Source organism: Schistocerca serialis, chromosome 10 (genome assembly GCF_023864345.2).
Source record: "Schistocerca serialis cubense isolate TAMUIC-IGC-003099 chromosome 10, iqSchSeri2.2, whole genome shotgun sequence".
Lineage (NCBI taxonomy): Eukaryota > Metazoa > Arthropoda > Insecta > Orthoptera > Acrididae > Schistocerca > Schistocerca serialis.
Genome location: NC_064647.1, coordinates 240750590 through 240761384, shown reverse-complemented (window position 1 = coordinate 240761384; position 10795 = coordinate 240750590). Strand labels below are relative to the sequence as shown.

Sequence of the window (10795 nt, the reverse complement as noted above, 5' to 3'; positions counted from 1 at the left end):
CCACTCTTACGCGAACGGCGAAAAATTTTGACAGACATCATCTTCCAGATGTAGAAACACACCTACCCACATTCGTTTCAGCTATGCCGCACAACTCCTTGTGTTGAGATTTTTTTTTTTTTTTTTCCATCGCTCTATTTGTGAAGTTTGTTGGCAGTCCCTTAGATAGTGTATCATACATCGAGGTGCCTTGTTAACTGAGTCTTCCGTCGGTTCTCGGTACAGCAACATGATAATAAATGAAGAGCACTGTATTGCATACGATAAATAAGCAGATGCTTACAATACAAAAACAATATAGTGCTTCTCATTTATTATAATCTGGGTAATTTGCGCGTCGTGAATTACGATTCCTCCAGACATGTAAACAGTTTCTAACAGTAATACTTGTCCGCCTTGTAACCTGCACTTCTTAATGAATGGACTACGACAGCATGATAAATTTTTTAACCGCAGTCAGTAATTAAATGAAATACTGAAAATCAACTTTTTTGTAGCCCTTGGATGCCGTTAGGTAGGCAACCTGCAACTGGAATTGTGTAAAGTTTTAGGAGTTTGGGAACAGTGATGATAAATAGTGTCAGACAGCAAACTCCTGCCGTCCTGTTGCATTATAACATACGGAGAATGTTGTCGGCGTAAAGAAACTCGTGCATTGACGTCATCAGTCTGTCCGATGTACGCGACTGCCATTCTACGGCTGTTTTCTTTGCAGAACTGACGTGTAAAGGTAGTAAATTTCTTCCAGGTGAATTCGCTACCATTCATCATGCATTCGCCCGGCGGGGTGGCCGAGCGGTTCTAGGCGCTACAGTCTGGAACCGCGCGACTGCTACGCGACCGCTACGGTAGCGGGTTCGAATCCTGTCTCTGGCATGAATGTGTGTGATGTACTTCGATTAGTTAGGTTTGAATAGTTCAAAATTATACGAGACTGATGACCTTAGAAGTTAAGTCCCATAGTGCTCAGAGCCATTTGAACCATTTGAGCCATCATGCATTCGTTGGTAAATGTAAATGTCGTGGGACTAGGGCCTCCCGTCGGGTAGACCGCTCGCCTGGTGCAAGTCTTTCGACTTGACGCCACTTCGGCGACTTCCGCATCGATGGGGATGAAACGATGATGATTACGACAACACGACACCCAGTCCCTGAACGGAGGAAATCTCCGACCCAGCCGGGAATCGAACACGGGCACTTAGGATTGATATTCTGTCGCGCTGACGACTCAGCTACCAGGGGCGGACATTCGTTGGTAATATTCTTTAGATCACACCGTGAAAGTCTTAAAGAGATGAGAAACGATCAAAAGTATACAATTACAGTACAGTACAAAGTTCGCAACGCAAAATATTTCATTACTTCCAATAAACATTCATTGAGCATTAATTACCGTTAACATACAAATTTTCAGAGAACAGGCCGACTCAGTTAACTGAACATTTCTAGATAATTTTACTCCCGTGACAAGTTACGGGATAGCGACATGACCATATAAAAATGGCGGTAGCATCGCTTACACAACGTATAGAAGAGGAGTGCATTCGCGGAGCTGTCATTTTCACTCGTGATTCGCGTGAAAAAGTCTCATGCGTGATTATGACCGCACGACGAGAATTAACAGACTTTGAACGCGGAACGATAGTTGGAGCTAGACGGACGGGATGTTGTATATCGAAAATCGTCAGGGAATTCAATATTCCGGGCTCCACAGCGTCAGAGTGTACCGAGAAAACCAGATTTCAGGCAGTACCTCCCACAGTGTCGACGGTCTTCACTTAAGGGGAGCCGGAGGTGCCTATGCTGCCCATGTTAAAATCACTAAGTTTGAGGAACATTTATGAACAAATTATCAAACAGAAAAATTTGAATTTTTTTTACATATAGAGTGGTTTAGTATTGCAGTTATGACAGAGGGATTTTGGAGTATCTTTTCTAGTTTCCTTCCAATTATTTGTTTTATTAATGACCCAAATTTTTTTACAAATAATTGCTTTATAATTAAACTGAAATGAAACTACTGAACATATTACCAAATGGCTGTGTTACAATGTAAGTGTGACCACTAGGAGTGCTGTATCAAAATTTCATGTCTCTAGCTTGAGTGGATTTTGAGAAAATGTTCCTTATATTCGAAAAATTCTAATTTACGGGAAATGGCTATCAAAGTTTCTCAATACATTCCTGCACTATAGGATGGATTATCAGGGTCTTCATCTTCATCCTCCAAAAGCTTCCTCTTCTGTCTTCTTTTCTGGCCTGTTGTACCATCATACTTCATATGCCTTTCTATTCTTTCTGCTCCTCTTATCCTTTCCCTGTCAATATTTCTTATTTCTCGTACAGTGTTCACTCCAGCTGTAAATCCTAATGCCTTCAGAACTTCACACTTCACACTGTTCCCTTGGTTGTAGGTTGCTATTGCATCATAAATGCCACAGTGCAGTGTTTTTATGCTTATAAACACCCTTTTAGGAATTAGTTTCCAAATCAAATTGTTTACGCTCTCATTAGCATTCTGCGTCTTTCCGTGTAGACATTTGTGTAACAATTCTGGCTGTGGTAAGTCATGAAAAATTTGTTTTATTGTTCCCTCCTGATTCTTGTACATACTGCATATTACCCGCTTTACACAAGAAGTATAATACTACCAACAACAGGCGCAACACTGAACTAATTCGAAACGGTAAACAGCGAAGAGACGATGTTCCGCGCTCTTATTCATTGTAGTATCGCAACTTGGTATTAGTGTTAATTTTCTTTTCCCTACGTTCTTCCTCTTCTTATATACACGGTTACTAAAACGTGGCATCGTAACCAGAACAAAAGTGTACGACAATATTAAATGGAGCAAGATGTTCGAAATTCTGAGGAAAATAGGAGTAAGCTGTAAGGAAATACGGGTAATATTTGTCACAGAAAACAATGTAGCCAACCCTTGCACACTCGCTGTATGCGTAACATAAGGCGCTGTATGCGTAACAGGCCGAGAAAATCCCAAGCAGTTCGCCAGGAAGTCACGAGAGGGTGTAAGATGCATTCAGCGGCCGCCCATTTCCTCTGCAGGCGTGGGGGAAAATGGTAATAACTCCACTTCTAGGGCGAGTAGAACAATAATTCAAAGTTTACATTAAAGAGGAATGTTCCAATTAATTTTAGGCAGCAAAAAAAAATCGTAATTTTTTGGATATGACCACCTCCGGCTCCCCTTAACGACCACGAGCAGCGGCGTTTGCGTAGAGTTGTCAGTGCTAACAGACAAGGAGTAATTCGTGAAATAACCGCAGAAATCAGTATGGGACGTACGACGAAGTATCTGTTAGGACAGTACAGCAAAATTTGGCGTTAATATTCTATGGCAGCAGACGTCCGATGCGAGTGCCTTTGCTAACAGCACGGCATCGGCTGCAGCGACTCTCTTCGGCTCGTGACTCCGTATCGATTGGTACACAAAACGGGTCAGATCGTTGTTGCAGAAGTAACGGGAAAAGCACGCCTAATTTAAAAGAACGTAAAATGCCCAAGATTGGCAAAGTTTTACAGAAGTTCGAAGTATGGTGCGTACTTCAATGCGAGATCCTTTTAATAATCTACACAACGCAATTCTGTCTCGAAATCTGACAGAAAACCCCAAGAGATTCTGGTCACACATAAAGCACACCAGTGGCAAGACGCAATCAATACCTTCAGTGCGCGATAACAACGGCGAAGTCACTGATGACAGTGCCACTAACGCACAGTTGTTAAACACGGTTTTCCGAAACACCTTCACCAAAGAAGGCGAAGTAAATATTCCCGATTTCCAATCAAGAGCAACTGCCAAGATGACAAACATAGAAGCAGATATCGTCGGTGTAACAAAGCAGCTTAAATCCCTTAATAAATGCATGCCCTCCGGTCCAGATTGTATACCAGTCGGGTTCCTCTCTGAGTATGCTGATAAAATAGGTCCATATATAGCAATTATACACGGTGTTACAAAAAGGTACGGCCAAACTTTCAGGAAACACTCCTCACACACAAAGAAAGAAAATATGTTATGTGGACATGTGTCCGTAAACGCTTACTTTCCATGTTAGAGCTCATTTTATTACTTCTCTTCAAATCACATTAATCATGGAATGGAAACACACAGCAACAGAACGTACCAGCGTGACTTCAAACACTTTGTTACAGGAAATGTTCAAAATGTCCTCCGTTAGCGAGGATACATGCATCCACCCTCCGTCGCATGGAATCCCTGACGCGCTGATGCAGCCCTGGAGAATGGCGTATTGTATCACAGCCGTCCACAATACGAGCACGAAGAGTCTCTGCATTTGGTACCGGGGTTGCGTAGACAAGAGCTTTCAAATGCCCCCATAAATGAAAGTCACGAGGGTTGAGGTCAGGAGAGCGTGGAGGCCATGGAATTGGTCCGCCTCTATCAATCCATCGGTCACCGAATCTGTTGTTGAGAAGCGTACGAACACTTCGACTGAAATGTGCAGGAGCTCCATCGTGCATGAACCACATGTTGTGTCGTACTTGTAAAGGCACATGTTCTAGCAGCACAGGTAGAGTATCCCGTATGAAATCATGATAACGTGCTCCATTGAGCGTAGGTGGAAGAACATGGGGCCCAAACAAGACATCACCAACAACGCCTGCCCAAACGTTCACAGAAAATCTGTGTTGATGACGTGATTGCACAATTGCGTGCGGATTCTCGTCAGCCCACACATGTTGATTGTGAAAATTTACAATTTGATCACGTTGGAATGAAGCCTCATTCGTAAAGAGAACATTTGCACTGAAACGAGAATTGACACATTGTTGATTGAACCATTCGCAGAACTGTACCCGTGGAGGCCAATCAGCTGCTGATAGTGCCTGCACACGCTGTACATGGTACGGAAAGAACTGGTTCTCCCTTAGCACTCTCCATACAGTGACGTGGTCAACGTTACCTTGTACAGCAGCAACTTCTCTGACATTAGGGTTATCGTCAACTGCACGAAGAATTGCCTCGTCCATTGCAGGTGTCCTCGTCGTTCTAGGTCTTCCCCAGTCGCGAGTCATAGGCTGGAATGTTCCGTGCTCCCTATGACGCCGATCAATTGGTTCGAACGTCTTCCTGTCGGGACACCTTCGTTCAGGAAATCTGTCTCGATTCAAACGTACAGCGCCACGGCTATTGCCCCGTGCTAATCCATACATCAAATGGGCATCTGCCAACTCCACATTTGTAAACATTGCACTGACTGCAAAACCACGTTCGTGATGAACACTAACCTGTTGATGCTACGTACTGATGTGCTTGATGCTAGTACTGTAGAGCAATGAATCGCATGTCAACACAAGCACCGAAGTCAACATTACCTTCCTTCAATTGGGCCAACTGGCGGTGAATCGAGGAAGTACAGTACATACTGACGAAACTAAAATGAGCTCTAACATGGAAATTAAGCGATTCCGGACACATGTCCACATAACATCTTTTTTTTATTTGTGTGTGAGCAATGTTTCCTGAAAGTTTGGCCGTACCTTTTTGTAACACTCTGTATACAACCACTCGCTCGCTGAAAGATCCACACCTAAAGACTACAAAATTGCTCAAGTAACACCAATACCCAAAAAGGGAAGTAGGAGATATCCGCTGCGTTACAAGCCCATATCACTAACGTCGATTTGCAGTAGGATTTTGGAACATATACTGTGTTTGAACATTATGAAGTACCTCGAAGAAAACGATTTATTGGCACATAGTCTGCACGGTTTCAGAGAATATCGTTCTTGTGAAACACAACTAGCTCTGTATACTCATGAAGTAATAAGTGATATTGACAGGGGATGTCAAATTGATTCCATATTTTTAGATTTCCAGAATGCTTTCGACACCGTTCCTCACAAGCGTCTTGTAACAAAACTGCGTGCCTACGGAGTATCGCCTCAGTTGTGCGACTGGATTCGTGATTTCCTGTCAGGAAGGTCACGGTCCGTAGTAATAGACGGAAAGCCATCGAGTAAAACAGAAGTAATATCCGGCGTTCCCCAAGAAAGTGTTATGGGCCCTCTATTGTTCCTGATCTATGTTAACGACATAGTAGACAATGTGAATTGCCGTCTTAGATTGTTTGCACATGATGCTGTCATATACCGTCTTTTAAAGTCATCAGATGATCAAAACAACTTGAAAAATGATTTAGATAAGATATCTGTAAGGTGCGAAAAGTGGCAATTGACCCTGAATAAAGAAAAGTGTGAGGTTATTCACATGAGTACTAAAAGAAATCAGATAAATTTTGATTACGCGATAAGTCACACAAATCTGAAGGCTGTAAATTCAACTAAATACTTCGGGATTACACTTATAAATAACCTAAATTGGAACGATCACATAGATAACATTAAGGGTAGAGCAAACCAAAGACTGAAGTTCATTGGCAGAACACTTAGAAGGTGCAACAGGTCTACTAAAGAGACTGGTTACACCACGCTTATCCGCGCTATTCTGTAGTATTGCTGTGCGGTGTGGGATCCGCATCAGTTGGGACTGGCGGATGTCAACGATAAAGTACAAAGAAGGGCAGCTCGTTTTGTATTATCGCGAAATAGGGGAGATAGTGTCACAGACATGATACGTGAATTGGAGTGGCAATCATTAAAACAAAGGCGTTTTTCGTTGCGACGGGATCTTCTCGTGAAATTTCAATCACCAGTTTTCTTCTACGATTGCGAAAACATTCTGTTGGCACACACCTACGTAGGGAGAAGTGATCATCACAAGAAAATAAGAGAAATCAGGGCTCGCACGGAAAATTTAAGTGCTCGCTTTTCCCGCGTGCCGTTCGAGAGTGGAACGGTAGAGAGAAAGCTTGAAGGTGGTTCACTGAACCCTCTGCAGGGACTTTATTGTGAATAGCAGAGTAATGACGTAGACGTAGATGTAGACTCTAGACGACTGCTCTGGTCAGATAATAACCGATTTTGGTTGGTAAGAGCTGATAGTAGGGTTCGAGTGTGGTGCAGACTCCATGATGCCATGGTCCCATGTTGTCGACAAGGCACTGTCAAGCTGGTGGTCACTCCATGAGGGTGTGGGCTGTGGTCACTTGGAATAGACTGGGTCCTCTGGTTTAACTGAACCGATCATTGACTCGAAATGATTGTGTTCGGCTACCTGGAGTCCATTCGGAGGCATTCATCGACTTTATGTTCCCAAGCAATGATTTAATTTTTATGGATAACATTGCGCCATGTCTTACTGGGCCACAAATGTCCGCAGTTTGACTGAAGTACATTTGGACAGTTCGGGCAAATGTTTTGGCCACCCAGACTACCCGACATGAATCCTATCGAAAATTTGTGGCATAGCAAAGGGAGGTCAGTTTGTACACTTTCGCAATTATGGACGCCTATAAAGGCAGCATGGGTCAGTATTTCTGCAAGGGACTTTCAACGACTTCTTCAGTTCTCGCCACGTCCAATGCACTTCGCCAGGCAAAAGGAAAATATTAGGAGGTCTCTCATGACTTTTCTTACTTTAATGTACAATAACTAAAAAAAAGTAGATACTACAGCAGAAAGTTCGCAGGGCAAGAGGTTTATTGAATGTAATGAAACCTTCATTCAGCATTAATTGTAGCTAATAAGGGGTATTCAAAAAGTCTCTCCGCAGTGCCGTATAATTGTTAGCTGCGTGTGCCGTATGACGCAGTGAATATACCGAAATGCAGTTCAGTGAAATACCAGTTATTAATTTATTGAATATTCATTTTTACTTACAAATTTTCACATTAAACGTTGAAAGTGTAACCCCCTGTTGTTGAATACACAATTTAATTTGTCTAATCATGTTTCCAAGCACAAACTGTAACATTTCTTCTGTAACAGAAGCAGTGAAAGTGGATATTGCAGTTTTCAATTCATCGATGGATTTTGGACGGTTTCTATAGACAGTCGCTTTCGCTCCACCCAAGAAGAAAAAGTCAGGTGGTGTTAGGTCAGGCGATCGTGGAGGCCAAAGTCTCTGTGAAATTATGCAATCACCAAAAACATCAGCAAGCAGTGACAATGAAATGCGAGCTGTATGCGCGGCTGCACCTTCTTGTTGAAAATAACCGTTCAGTATTTGGGCTCAAATGGCTCTGAGCAGTATGGGACTTAACATCTATGGTCATCAGTCCCCTAGACCTTAGAACTACTTTAACCTAACTAACCTAAGGACATCACACAACACCCAGTCATCACGAGACAGAGAAAATGCCTGACCCCACCGGGAATCGAACCCGGGAACCCGGGCGTGGGAAGCGAGAACGCTACCGCACGACCACGAGCTGCGGACGTTCAGTATTTCACTTAATATAAGTTCTCCCGTGAATGGGTACAAAATATCACTGCAGCATCGTTGTGCGTTTACCGTTTCGTTGAAAAAATGGGACCCACAATCCGACGTCTAGAAATTGCAATCCAAACTCCTATTTTCACAGAATGAAGTGGTTCCTCATGAATACACAATGGATTTGCAGTACTCTACACACGAAAATTTTGCGAGTTCATGTACCCGGATAAATGAAACCTCGCCTCGTCAGTGAATAACGTTTCATTAAGAATATCCCTTCCATTTTGTTGAACGAAATTTTTGAACCATTGACAATACTGCAGGCTCTTGCCATGATTAGTATTTTTCAGTTCTTGCATGGCTGTCACTTTGTATGGGAAAAGTTCCAATTTTTTCCTTATAGCTGTGTGGGCCATTCCGACACTAACATCGACTTCCTGGGCGAGTTTTCTTACTGACTTGTTCGGATCCACGGACATTTTATCGGAAATATCGAGTAGTTTATCCTCAGACAAAACGCTAGGACGACCACTTCTCGGTGCATCGGCCACTGAACCCGTACTTTGAAATTTGTTAATCAAATCTCGCACAGTATCGCGTAGTGGGAGTGTTGTCTCCGGGAAAACCGAATTAAATGTTTGACGAACTGAAACTGTGTTTTTACCGCCAGCTTTGAACACTCGTTCGACTAAAAACACACGTTCTTCAATTGTTAGCATTTTAACAGTGACAAAAACGAAACAAACGAACGAAGGAACTGAACTTAAACGTTCGCGTCAATACGTAACGACACACACCAACGATACTTCTGACGCTGGCTTGAGATAAACGAAACAGTGGAATGTTGGGAGAGTCCACTTCAAGGGGAGTAACCGAGGCAGGCGAACAATCATATGGCACGCGCGGCTAACAATCATACGGCACTGCCGAGAGACTTTTTGAACACCCCGTATAAGATCTTTCAATGAACAGGCTGAGTTAGTTAACTGAAAGTTTCTAGAGAATTTTCTTTCCTTTGTTTTTTGCTGTGAATCATATGTAACCATTTTGTCAACAAAACCACACAGGCACTAACGTAACATCGCAAATTGCTCTAAAATATGGGGTAATACAGGTCAAATATTTCCAAAACCGTTCAAGACATTTTTCTACGTTTTACCCAGATAAACTGTGAGTAAGTCTTCAGCGAACGACGTATATTCCCGGTTCAAAGCTACATTCATTAGAGTGGTATCAATATGATATCGACTTCGCTTTTCCGAATGGATAAGCACTCCGTCTTCAGGCCACAAGTGGCCCATCGGGACCATCCGACCGCCGTGTCATCCTCAGTGGAGGGTGCGGATAGGAGGGGCATGTGGTCAGCACACCACTCTCCCAGTCGTTATGATGGTTTTCAGTGGCCAGAGCCGCTACTATTCGGTCGAGTAGCTCCTCAATTGGCATCGCGAAGCCGAGTGTACCCCGAAAAATGGCAACAGCGCATGACGTCCTGGATGGTCACCCATCAAAGTGCCGGCCATGCCCGACAGCGCTTAACTTCGGTGGTCTCACGGGAACCGGTGTATCCACTGCGGCAAGGCCGTTGTTTTCCCAATGGAACTACACTAATTTTTGCCACTAGTGTCACAATTCTAAAAAAATTTAAGAAAAATTCAACGACATTTCACTCTTCAAAATCCGATTAGTAGTGTCAGTAAAATAAGCTCACCGGATAAAAAGTAAGTGACTCCTTGAGAAATCAACAAAAGCGTGATTTAAAGGCGTGTAATGTCGTCCTTGTACTTGATAATCTCCGTGGTTCGGTTAGGAAGTGAGTCCACAAAGGTATGGAGGTACGTTGCAGCCCGTTTAAGCCACTCGCTGAGGATTTGATCCAGCAATACCACTCAATTTCGGGGATGCTGATGTCCGAGTTTCATATGGTGTCCCAACATGTCTCAGAGAATTTCTATATGGTTCAAATCATGTCAGTTTGCAGACCAGTCGAGATGTATTAGGATGAAGCAGGGTTCAGAAAACCAGTCACGTATTCTTCCAGTCCGAAAAACTTTGCTGTTGTCGTCTTTATGCGCGAGAGACAACAGTGACCTCTTGCGAGGTGATCGGACCGACTCCAAATGTTCATTGCGTTCAGTTTCCCTCGAACTGTCCTCTTACTAACCACTTGGGCTGGACCTTCATTTTCTGTCTGCAGTAATTCTTGTCAGGTTCGGGAGTGATTTTGATTCAGAAGTTCCTCTCACTCGCGATCTTTCTACGATCACACTTCCGACGTCGAGTTTCGAGGCTACAAGTATTACATTACTGCTTGTAGACACGTTGGACACCTACAAATCCAGCAACTCGACACACCGTATAGTCATGGGCACAGCGAAATACGATTGGCGCTCTTTGCCACTCTCTCACGTCATTACAGTTACCTATGTTTACGTACAACTTCTGCTTGAAATATAAATGCCTTATTGGTCA

General features: G+C 43.2%; 1 pseudogene; it reads right to left on the bottom strand.

Moving 5' to 3' along the window:
- Window positions 1-9795: 9795 nt before the first annotated feature.
- Window positions 9796-9913, bottom strand: LOC126425547 (5S ribosomal RNA; annotated as a pseudogene).
- Window positions 9914-10795: the final 882 nt, after the last annotated feature.